Source organism: Myotis daubentonii, chromosome 7 (assembly GCF_963259705.1).
Source record: "Myotis daubentonii chromosome 7, mMyoDau2.1, whole genome shotgun sequence".
Taxonomy (NCBI): domain Eukaryota; kingdom Metazoa; phylum Chordata; class Mammalia; order Chiroptera; family Vespertilionidae; genus Myotis; species Myotis daubentonii.
The window spans coordinates 3,177,310-3,187,756 of NC_081846.1; the positions used below are offsets into that span (position 1 = coordinate 3,177,310).

At 48.0% G+C, this 10,447-nt stretch overlaps 1 pseudogene; it reads left to right on the forward strand.

Annotated features, from left to right (window-relative positions):
• Positions 1 to 6,204: 6,204 nt before the first annotated feature.
• Positions 6,205 to 6,831, forward strand: LOC132238058 (large ribosomal subunit protein uL5-like; annotated as a pseudogene).
• Positions 6,832 to 10,447: the final 3,616 nt, after the last annotated feature.

Sequence of the window (10,447 nt, forward strand, 5' to 3'; positions counted from 1 at the left end):
AGATCATATATATGACGGTGCGAATACAATGTCTGATATTGGGTAAGGACAACACAACGTTCTAGGGAAGTTTTCTGGGAATCCAATGTGGAGGACAAAGTGTTAAGGACCAAACAATAAATGATACATGAGCAGGGATCAGACATCCCTCTCAGGACTTATCATGAAGTGGCTTGAACTGGCTCTGCCTCCCCAACCTTCATCTCTGTCACCGGCTCCCAGGCCCTAGAAGCAGACAAGAGCCAGGAGGGAAGAATCCCGGGGAGTCGCCTGTCCCCTTGGGGTGCCGCACTGTGAAGGGTGCTTTTCCTGCCCCTGCTCTCTCAGGAATTGGGTGTTTCCTGATCCCACAGAGGGGCCGGCTCCCTCTGTCCCACCTGATAGGGGAGGATAAGCAGGAGGAGGAGGCAGAGCCAAGAGAAGTAGGAGAGTGCAGCTTCCATCCCAGCAGTTAGTGTTGGGTCATGGCCACGTGATTTTTCTCCCTGGGATCAGAGGAACATGGTGGAAGGCGGCCAAGCCTCAGGCTCTCACCGGTATCCCACCCAAGAGAACTTGCTGCCAGGAACAGGAATTCTGACGTGTATCACCAAGAGTAGGAGCAGATGGTGGAAGTGGTGATGTGGGAGGCCCCCATGGGGGCTTTGGGAAATTCACCAAATGAGGGAGCCAGACTTGGATGCCTGCCACAAAGAGGGAGCCAACAGCCAGCCGTCACTGGCCACGGGGCCTTTACCACCCCAGGTGCATAACGGGTCTGTCCCTCCTGTCTGTCGATCCTTGCTCTACACAGAGAGGAAGCTAGCAGGTAGGAGAGGAGGGTGCCCGTGGAGCAGGGAAGCCCTGAGGCACCCCAAGCCACTCCGTGGGGGAACCGGCCAGGCCTGGGATGGGGGACATACTCAGTGTATTACAGTAAGACTGAAGATTGATCATTTATCTATTTTAAAGGAGAGGCAGAGAGAGATTGAAACATCAATGATGAGAGAGAATCATTAACTGGCCGCCTCCTGTACACCCCACATTGGGGATTGAGCCCACAACCTGGGCATGTGCCCTGATCAGAATCGAACCATGACCTCCTGGTTCATAGGTCGATGCTCAGCCTCTGAGCCAGGCTGGCTGGGCATGATTGAAGTTTTAAATTTGACTAGACTGGATTCTGTTTTTCTACCCCCCCCCTCCCCCCCAGTGTGACGGTGACTTTAGAGATCTGCCCAAGATGTTGTCAGAGGACACACAGGGAGACTGTGAACACTGCAGAGTTGCGGGCAGTGACTGTAGGAAAAGAAAAGCATTCCGTAGTTGACCCTTCTATGAACTGGGCTTGTTTGATAAACCAGATGCGGTAGCTACTGTTTTCATTAACAACCAAGTAGCAAGAGGCAAGACTGAATGATGGAGCTTTGGGGGAATGCACTGGTCATGAATCACTGTGATTATGCGGGTGGGGTTTCCCCTGAAGAACGGGAAGGCTCCCTGCCCGCTGTCCTCAGCAGAGGTCAGTGCTGGGGCAGGAAATGAGCATTCTGGGACCTGGAGTCCGACTTCCTAGATCTCCCAGGAAGGGGGCACCCTGAGGCCCCGAGTGCCCCCTGGGGCCGTGAGCTGCCAGGAACAGCAGGCTTCCTGCTGCAGGGGAGGGAGCCTGTCCCAGGCACTGACTCATGCTGTGCTCTTTCCCATTCACTGTCCCTCTGCTTTCACTAAGATTTGATCAACGTCTCACAAATGTTGACTCCTACTGCCCTGAGGGATTGTGGGAAAAAGTCCTCAACCACACTCTGGCAAAGCAGTACAGAGGAGGGTGCGATTCCTGTCCGAAGGCCTCAGTGGTGGGGGCAGCAGCTCTAGTAAAATGAGCTTTGCCCAGGAGTGACCCTCCCACAACAACCGGATACTCGAGGGACTGGCCTCTGTTACACATGACAGGTGACCCCGAGAGATCCCCAAGATTCCCCAGCATAGCAGAGGGCATTGAGGGGGGCGGGGTGTAATTTATGTCAATAAAACTAGTGGGAGTCGCACCATATAGTTAGAGTTAAACTATAATTAGAGTTACTCAACAATGGAAGGAGCTCCTTGTCACTACAAGTGCTTAAAGGATAAATATTTTCCATTTAGGAAGTCTTCTAAGGGTGTTCCTGTGACATTTATTTATTCAACATGTATTTATTTTGCATTTACTGCATAGAGAGAATTACGCTAAGTGCTTTACAATCTACATTAATAGCTTAACAGCTACTAAGCAGTAGAGATAGATTGTCTAACTCTAAACACTACCTGTACTCCTCCAAAGGCGAGCAGACTAGGTAGAGCACACTAATCCAGTGGGGAAGGCTGAGAAATTACAGAATAATTCACTGATGCAGATATGCACAGATTGTTATGGGCACATGACTTAGCATAATGGAAGGAGGAGAGTGGAATGGAGGGGACGATCAGGAGACAGGTGGCTGAGAGGAGGCTGACATTCCAGACAGAGGGGCCAAGAAGCAACGCTCACAGCAGGGCATGTCAATATTTGTTTAGTAGTTGAATGACAGCATGGACGAAGTCCCCAAAGACACACTAGGTGGGAGACTACAGGCATGCCAGCATGGGATGCAAAAGGAAAGGTAAGGTGTGCCAGTGAGGCTGCAGATATCACGGAAGGTCATGAGCCAAATGGTTAAAAAAATACAAATAAAAAGCCGCAGCAGCTGTGGAGAGAGAGGAACTGTTTGGAGGTTGTTTTCCAACAGTAGACTTGGAAGCTGAGAGTTCTGCGGTGAGCACTTCCAGATGATGAGAAGAGGAATGGGGTCACCGAGGAGGTTGGCTGAATGAGCAGGTGGTGCAGATCACTGGAGTTCAAAGAATGGCCCAACACCTGAGGCCAAGCAGATTCCCCACAACCCCAAGCACCTCTAATTCTCGTAATTACTTGGCCTTTCTTGAAATGAATGAGTTTGTGAAATGCTCTAGTATTATTATAGCAAAGCTGGTTGCCTCATTAAAAGTTGCTATTTCACTCAGCTTTCACAAATGCATGGCCAGGGGCTTACCATCAAAGCCTCTATTTTTGCAATTAAGCATTTCGGTTTTGTGCTGTGTGGACAGTGTTTGTTTGTGACCCTAACACCCCAGAAATTGGTGCAATGAACACATGCAGATCCAGTTCACTGGTCTGCATGCAACTGATCCAGCTCACATATGTGTCACCATAGGAAAGGGATGGTCTACTTGGCTTTGAGGATGCTGGCAAGCAGCTTAGCTGGAGGACTCTGAAAGCCTCACCAGCACGAGAGGCATCTTTGGTGTCTGCAGAAACCTTGAGACGCGTCCCCCGTTCTATGCAGCCTCTCCTAGACACCTTCCTGGTGCATGAGGCCCAGGTAACAACTCTCACCACATGTCACCTGGACAAGGTTATGCAGACAAAGCACACCGGAGCGCTGCAGTTACCTTTTCGCCTTTGAACAGCCGGCCTTGTGGAGGCTGTGACTTCTTGCCACATTAACCCGTTACAGATCGGTGTTCTGTTAAAAAAAAAAGCCAAGATCCCAACTATGTCTAAGAAACTGTTCAAAAGGGTTCACTGCCACATGTAATCATTACAGCTTGAACTTTTGCCTTCTCCCCAAAAAGAAGATAGTGTAGAAACACAGATAGTAATGAGTCACACTGAGAAAGCCAACGTTGATCATCCGCAAAGGCCGTGTGACAGAAATCGGGGAGTCTCTGACAACTAAATCCAGGACTGTTGTGCCTGCTACCTGCTTCTACCCCGTTCTAGGCCCTCAGGGGAAAAATGTTCTGGGCTCTACAGAATGCCCATAATTTTCTGTATCTTCTGGGTGAAACTCAAAAAGATGGTCCCTAAGGGACACCATCCCTACCCAATTTCAGTCTTGGAAACAGAACCCTTTATTGTGTTGTGTATCTCAGAGCCACACCCCTTCTCTGCTGCTCACTGGGAAAGGTCACGTTGGTCTGAACTCTATCATTTGAAAAAATACATGTTCTCAGCCTTTAAAGAAATGGCCTCAAATTGCTCCTTGTGGTGAGTGTTCATGGTTGACTTACAAAGGGCTGGAGACCGAGGGGACCTGAGAGGCTGGGAGTGGAAATGCTGACAAGCATCTGCTCACTCACATCTCACAGATGCAAACACGAACCTTGCACTTCTGAGTTTCTGTGGGCTTATCGATGAGGAGACAACAGATGTGCTGAGCTCACTGGAAATTCCCTGGTGAAAGGACACTTCCTAACGTTTTGGGTCCCCAGCTCTGATAACTCACCGGCCATCACAGTAGGGCTTCCTGACCGGTGAAGCCCATGAGAACGAGAGAAACGAGTCTTCTCCCTTAGCCACATGCTCGCCCGGAGGAAGAGGCCGCCGTCAGTGAGCAGGTCCATGCTTGCCGGTGTTCAAGAGGAAGGGTCCAACCCTGACCAGGCACAGCAAAGGCCTCTATGCATGGCTGGGCATCCTCTAGTCTCTTCTGCCTTCAGACTATACTTTCCAGAAACTTGAGATGAAAAACTCCCACAATTGTGCTTCCTCACGGCATTTCCAAAACCAACAGCATCTCTCTCAATCAGCAGGAAATGTGAATTCCCAAAGCAGGAATGGGTCCTGGCAGACCTTCACCATCTCCTGGCTCATTACGTTTGTGTCTATTTAGTCTCTAATTTGCCAGTGATTCTGGAACTTTGGCCCCAAATAAAACAAAATGGAATGTTTCAATGTTAATTTTTTAACACTGAAACTTTTCCAATCTCAGGCTTTGGTTCTGTCTTCTAAGAGAGGGATCTGACAGTGATGCAGAGGAGACATGTGGGGAAGTGGAAAGAATCCCGGAAATCAGGCTCATCAGCACTCAGGCCCCCATCTGCTACTTACTGGCAGTGGAACTCTGGCTCATCCCGTAACCCCGAAGCCCCAATTTCCTCAGTTATAAGAACTGTAATTTGGCCTGCCAAAGTTTCCATGAGATCAGAAGACCTAATAATTGTAGAGAGATTTGAAAGACGTCAAGCAAAAGAATGTCTGAAAACCATTGAGTGGACTAATTTGGAAACTGGACACTTGTATTTAATGGACAGGATGCTTTTGTCTGCTACTGGGTCAGATTCCTTGCTCCTGGACAAAGCATTTCAATGCAGAATTTCTTTAAGTGCCTGGTGGGGTTGGTAATAGGGTTTAGTCAGGGTGAGTGGCTGATCAATAAAGTTCGCCATATGGTCTTCTTGAGAAGAGTTAGGGCTGTTCTGAGGGCCTTTAGGTGCCAAGATATTTTAGAAATATCCTGTCCTATATATCCTATATACCCTCATAGCTTGTCTTATATACCTACTAGAGGCCCGGTGCACAAATTCATGCACGGGTGGGGTCGGGCCAGGCTGGTTGAGGGGAGTGGCTGCAGGCATTTGGCCAGCAGCCCTGCCCCTGGTTGGGGTGGGGGTGGGGGGGGGGCACCTATCGGGGGTGGGGCCAGCCGAGGGAGGGGCCCAGGGCAGTTGGCCAGCCAGCCCCGCCCCCTGGTCAAACTCCCCGTTGAATTCCCGGTCGAGGGGACAATTTGCATATTAGCCTTAAATTATATAGGATACACCCTCAATGCTTGAATTTAGGTCCCCTGGAAATCAAATTTCTGCCATCATTCCAACATCTTCAAAGTGGTTGGATCCCAATAGCAAAGAAGCAATGGTGCCTTTTATACAACTAACAGCACTCAGTTCATCATGCCCCTGAGGTGGGTGCTAGGGCATGCCAATCGCAGGACTGAAACACACATTGGCCCGCTTCCTGGGAGGCTGCCCATGCAGGGCTCGATTCCTTCCTTCTCTTAGGATTGCTCCAGCTGGAGGGAGCTCACAATGCCTGGTCTGTGTGGGCAGGAGGGTCTGGCCCCTGGACTTGATGTAGAACATCTGTGAAGAGCATCCATTTCCAGAGCTCGCAAAGGGCCCTTTACCCATCTTCTCTCATTAAATTCTATCACCATTTTTCAATGCCAGTCTTCTTTTGAGAAGCCTCTTCCCTAAAACCTTTCCAATCTGCCTTCTCAAGGTAAAATTCGTCTTGTCCGCTGCTCGTCTACAGCAAAAACAGATTACTATGTCTCCTACCCCCTGTGATGTGTGTCTCTGAAAGTAATAACAAAGCTTCCCCTTATTATGATTTGGCTAGACAAGAGCAAGAGGAAATTCTTGAGCAAGAGTTTTTATTCCTGCTCTCTTCCTGTCTCTCATCATGGCGGATCAAGGGGAAAAGGAGAACCTCATGCGGGAGCTGCGCATCCGCAAGCTCTGCCTCAACATCTGTGTGGGGGAGAGCGGGGACCAACTGACGCGGGAGCCCAGGTCCTGGAGCAGCTCACGGGCCAGACCCCGGTCTTCTCCAAAGCCAGATACACCGTCAAGTCCTTTGGCATCAGGAGAAATGAAAAGATTGCTGTCCACTGCACAGTCCGTGGAGCCAAGGCAGAAGAAATCTTGGAGAAAGGTCTAAAAGTGCCAGAGTATGAATTACGAAAAAATAACTTCTCAGATACTGGAAGCTTTGGTTTTGGGATCCAGGAACACATCGATCTGGGGATCAAATATAACCCAAGCATTGGTATCTATGGCCTGGACTTCTATGTGGTGCTGGGTAGGCCAGGTTTCCGCATCGCAGACAAGAAACGCAGGACAGGCTGCATTGGGGCCAAACACAGAATCAGCAAAGAGGAGGCCATGCGCTGGTTCCAGCAGAAGTATGATGGCATCATCCTCCCTGGCAAATAAATTCCCATTTCTATCCAAAAGGCCAATAAAATGTTTTCGGTGAAAAAAAAAAAAAAAGAGTTTTTATTCCTTATGAGGTAAAAACCATCCATAATTTATAAACTGTAATCCGGACCAGTGGTCTCTAAATATTCTGGATTATGTAACTTCAACTTGATATGTACTTGTTTATATGGTATATACATGTACATTATACTGACATTTTCTGTACATGACAGATCACACACATAAATAGTAATATTCAAAGGATGAGATAAAAAACAGATACAGAGCATTCTGATATTTTCATGCCATGCCCCAGTGAATCCGCTCACACTGAGGTGTGTGCGCTCCCATGCAGAGAGCCCTGGGTCCCACCCCAGGATGGTGTGCTTAGCTTTCCCTCGTGACTGCCCTTCCTTGAGTCGAAGTTGTGCCATGAGCGAAGCTGGGAAATACTAACTTCTTTGTGTGGCCAGAGAGCAAAAAGGTTGACTTTCTCAAAGGAAAGGTGACTTTAATGGACAGTGCAGGTGCTGGTGGCGTGGCTGCCTCTGTGTAGCCAGAGGCTGTCTGAAGGGAATCAGTCTTATTTTCATTAAAGCAGGCAGTGTATTCAGACAGACCCTGAGGATTTCTGTTCTTGTTGTTGTTGCTCTGGGGTTTGTTCAAACCACACCGTCTGATAGGCTCTATGATTAGGAACACTTTTCAGAGTCTATGCTGGACTGAAGGCATGTGGAGGCAAACATCTCCCCCACCCCCCACCCCTATCCCCCGCCACCAGTAATGACAAATCCAAACTGATAGAGCAGCGTCTCAATAGCAGTGACCTTGACTATGTAAAGGTCTAAGCTCACTTCTGCTGTCACTACAGACTCTTAGGCAATCCGAGCAGAAAAAACAGGGGCACAGGAAATATGTAAAGGGAGGAGGCGTGCATAAAAATAACTATAGGAAGGTTTCCAGAAATACAGTCAAATGCATTTTAGCATCAGGCATAAACTTGATGACAGTGAGGCTCAGAAAGAAAGCATATTTCAAAAGAACATTTATAAAACCTTGGATTCAATAATGAGACCTTGGGATTTGAATTATTAAGGAGAGAGAACCCAGAGACAGAACATGGCTGTTGTGCAGTGAATTTGGGGCTAGTATTCTGGAACACTTTCCCCACATAACAGTCATGTGATTGCATTAAGATCAACATGAGTTGAAACCTTTGTGTTTACGAGTGGACTCTCTTCCCACTTTGGCAAACAAGGCTTCCTGGAAACCACTGTATGGAAACTCATTGAAACGTATAGATACCACAATGACTCCCAAGGCAAGCTGAGCATCACCAATTGCCACTTCACACACACCCCACACCCCACACACAGAGGTAGAGATGGCTGCAGTTCACACTCTGGCTCTGAGTATAATGTGTCAAATCCGATCACCAGCCCTCTACTAAGAGGGGACAGTTTGGGTTTAAAGAAAAATGCACATTTACCTGGGGAAATTTCATTTCAACGAAGGTCAAAATAAATGGGGCAGAAAGGGCATACAATAAATTGCTTTCTTCTCAACTGTGCTGGTGTATCCTATGTCTACCGGGGTTCTCACGACATCAGCCTTTGCCTTGTACACCACTCCATTCTCACATGGCTGCAGGGTAGGCAGCGAGGAAGCGGGGAAAGCCTGGCAGACTCTTGAACAATCACTCCGGTGCATCATGGTGTGCATTTCCAGCCACTTGTTCCCTGTGTGTCTGTGTGTGTGTAAAGCACATTTAACACACATACTATACATTTATAACATTTTTTGAAAATAAGATATTTGGAAGCTCATTTTTCACTTAATATAAGATGAATATTTTATACGTCATTAAATCTAATTTTCAAATTTTTATGGCTACATAATATTCCATTCCATAGATGGACTATGCTTTACGTATTTAGCTGCTTCTACTGTTTATTACATTCATTCTATTGATTTTTATATATTATGAAAGTGAGAGAGAAAATGCATAGTTCTTTTCTTGTTATTACTCATGAGTCAAAAGCAGATATAGGGATGACTTAGCTGTGAGAATAAACAAAAGTGGTGACAGTAGAGACTGTTTTTTACTCACTATCACTGCCAGAACATTGATTTTATTGGGGTAGCAATGTTCCCAGCTTTTTAAGAAAAACATCAAACCCCCTTGATTTCCCATATAACTAGGGTGATGTGATCCAGTTCTAAGCAATGAGAAGTCAGCAGAGTGGTCGGGAGGAGCATACAAGAGGGCACCTTTTTGGCGACAAGGGCAAAGTCAGTTTGGAGAAGCTTTTTTCCCTTGTTCCTGGCTGAAGAGGATGCAGACCTGATGAGCTCCGCAGCCATCTCCAGAGCGCGAAGGTGAGGATCTCCATTTAAGGATGGCATGAAAGCCATTTCCAGTGTCACGATCACCCCAGTGCCGAGGTACGTGGAACAGAATGGAGAGCAAAACCATTCTCACTGTGTAGATTGTTCTTTCTTTCCCTCTCTCATGTGTAGCTAAATTTGCACATGTCAAATGTGCATATTATATATCCTCTCTGTATTTCTATCAGTCCTAATCTATCTGACACCACCTCAGAAAGCCAGCAGTTACTACTGGATACCTACACGACCAAAGACTTCTTTAAAAGGATTAAAAATTCCCAAAGGCCAATGGTAATTTTCATGGTGGACCTATGAGTTAAGGACATTTTTTTTTTTTGCATTTTATGTAGTATGTGTGCTTACGTGGGTTGGGTGGTGAAAGATAGGAAAAAGGGAGAGGGGTTTCCTCACTATGGGCCTATCCATCCTTAAGCTCCTTAACTATGGGCTTAGATCCCTGAGTTTGCCAGGTTAACCCAACTGTAATCACCTGATCCAGCCCCTGGGTGAGCCAGACTGTCCAGGTATGTTTCTACTCCAAGGATACATTTAGGAGGCACAGAAAGTTATATAAGCACTAAAGGCCTGGTGCATGGATTCATGCACTGGTGGGGTCCCTTGGCCTGGCCTGTGCCCTCTCGCAATCTGGGATGGACCTCTTGGGGGATGTCGGCTAGCCGGTTTCAGCCTGATCCCTGCAGGCCCGATCCAGACAGCAGAGAGCCCGATTCTGTGCGTTGAGTGTCTGTCCCCTGGTGGTCAGTGTGCGTCATAGCGACCAGTCGTTCAGTCACTTAGGCTTTTATATAGATAGACTAGAGGCCTGATGTACGAATTCATGCACAGATGGGGTCCCAAGTGGGGGGTGCGGGACGCGACAGGCCCTCCGGGCAGGTGGTGGGACACCCTTGGAGGCCTGGGATCTGGATCCATCCCGCTGATATTCTCACTGGTTGTTGGGAGCCACCTGGAAGCTGATTTTATATTGTTTCTTCCTTGCGGAGTGTCTAGGGAGGGGAAGTGGCCATGGTGCCCAAGGCCAACTTCCAAGAGGCCAGCAGCACTGTCAGGATCATGCTGGCAGTGCTGGTCCATTTGTGCCTGGCCTGTTCTCCGGAGATTGGACCTGCAGAACTACTGAGGAAGTGAGTGACTGCCACCAGGCTGGTGGGCTGCCGGGATGGGTAGGTCAGCTGAGCAGCATTCCCACTGTGGGAGTGCACTGACCACCAGGGGGCAGCTCCTACATTGAGCATCTGCCCCTTGGTGGTCAGTGAGCATCATAGCGATCGGTCATTCC